The sequence below is a fragment of the Sander lucioperca genome, unplaced genomic scaffold (assembly GCF_008315115.2).
Source record: "Sander lucioperca isolate FBNREF2018 unplaced genomic scaffold, SLUC_FBN_1.2 Unpl_61, whole genome shotgun sequence".
Taxonomy (NCBI): Eukaryota; Metazoa; Chordata; class Actinopteri; order Perciformes; family Percidae; genus Sander; species Sander lucioperca.
In genome coordinates this window covers 1-2,331 of record NW_023396400.1, presented here as the reverse complement: position 1 = coordinate 2,331, position 2,331 = coordinate 1, and positions in this window count along the sequence as shown.

The window sequence follows — 2,331 nt, the reverse complement described above, 5'->3', positions numbered from 1 at the left end:
ACCGGTGTTTCCCTCACCGTGTGATCTACTCGACCACTGACTCATTAAAGACCTTCTTCAAGATCAGAAGGTGATCGAAAATACATTATCTGAGTCTGAATCTATCACACTCAAGGCGTACACAATGGGTACTTTCATCGTCTGGCAGCTGGCATTTTTCCACGTTTTTGCGACTCTGGTTAGACTATACACTCACAGTGCTCTTTGTTTGGTTTAGGGTGGACGTGTCTGCTCACGTTGTGTGGACCCGTACAGTCGCTGCTCACTAGTCTACAGAACGCAACAGCGCCCCAAACGTATAACACTGAAAACCTGGGATTGCGGGTAATATTGTACTGGCGGGAATGTGTTCATGGCTAACAATGCTCAAACTGGCTGCAAACTCGCATGTTTGTCTTATGAAAACTCCCTTTTAATACACTTTTATATCAGTCAGATTACAGTTCTCAGCACGTTTTTAAAGTACGACATCTTGATGAAATGACGAAAAATGCAACAATAATTACAAAGGGCAACTTCCACGACTCATTATTCCAGAGAGCTTTTACTGAGTCAGGACAGCAGCTCAAACACACAACTGTATTAAAGTTCAACATTGTTTGATTAATGTGCTCGATGAATCTTTCGGCAGAAAATCTGTATTACCAACATGTCATTTCACGATGAAAACTCATGCTAACAGTGCAGAATCGTAGTCTCGCTTCGGCACGGACGCCATATCTGCAACTTACACTGAGCAGGGGGATTATGCTCATGGCCCAAGTATCCTCACAAATACAGGGTAAGGATGTATCCTGTTAGATGTGCACGGCCTACATTAACTAAATCAGCCAGCTGATTGCACTTAGCCAACACAATCCCATATACTAACAAGACAGGGTTTTTCCCTGCTGAGATTTTGAGTTTATCGCGACAAATGCCAATTGTCTACACTAAACCTGCCCCACTATGACGCCCTTCTCACACATGCAAACCTGAAGAGTTTACCTAGACAGTCCAGCTATGAGCTGTATGTGACATAGCGCTAATGTCTGAAGCGTTGGATGGACACCAAACGGTCTGTACCCGCAGCGATCCCTACGTAACGTTCAAACATCTGCGGTAATCGCCGATTGAGCTCAGTGTGCGAACTCACAGCAATGTTGCTGTCGACTACAAGCAAACCTGAAAGAAAAACAACATCCAAGGTAAGGACCAAACTGTCTGCCGGAAAGGGACTTCAGACTGTCCAACATCCTCGCGCATGCAGATGATGACATCTTTACTGCAGTTGCATATAGCTACTATAGTTAGCTGTCGCCCTACTGAGGATAGCATGACCGTGCTACAGTCAAAGGTCGTTACACACAACTACTACACAATCGACAATGTTTCAGGAGTAATGCGACGACGCGGAACTGGGCGAATTGTCACAACATTGGCAGCCAAGATCCAAGATGCACCTGCTTTTGATATGCCAGTGGCACGTAGCTACGCATGCACACACTGTTAACACCGCACGTGGCTTAACACAAAACCACCCAGTCCGGCCTGGACTGGAGCCGCTGCCACCAATCCTAGAAGGACGGTCTAGAGTATAAAATCACTGTGACAGCGGATGTCAGCGAGCCGTGTTAGCTCCACGAGTCTGTCTAAAATACGTGTACCTCATTATTGGGGCAATGTTTACATGACATGCTGACACAGTTAATCCCATTGTAGATGGACTGCTTAGGTGTAGGGTTCATGTGTCATGACAGTGTTTCACGTGTTCCTGCACAGTGTCAGCTCACTCTAGTAGATACCTTACACACCCGCGACACCTGTAGACAGTTACAGCTTAGGCTATTCTGCTAGGCAAAGTATCTAAAAATCTCACAGGTAAACGAGGCTCCTGTCACAGAAAACATTGCACAGATCCAACTCCACTACTTGTGATGTAAATTGTTGTCCTTAAAACCACACAGCTTTTATCTTCGCCAGTACCGGTCCAGGAAGAGTGAGCAGGGAGATAGGAAGTCGTCAAGTGCAGGTCGAGGACAGGAAGAACCTGCACTTCACCAACGCTGTCATCCATGAGACACAGAGACTGGCCACCATCGTCGTGTCAATTCCTCACAGAACTACCCAAGATGTCACCTTTCAGGGTTACGTCATTAAGAAGGTCAGACTGAATAAAACACATAATATGCCCTCCATAGTCATTTTCAATGTGACATTTGTTAAATGTAGAAAGTATTTTCTGGGTATGAGACACTTTAAGGACTTTTTAAAAAATACTATCACCTATCATATAGAAAATCATTTAAATTCCGGTATTGTCCACAGGGGACCGCAGTAACTCCTCTCTTG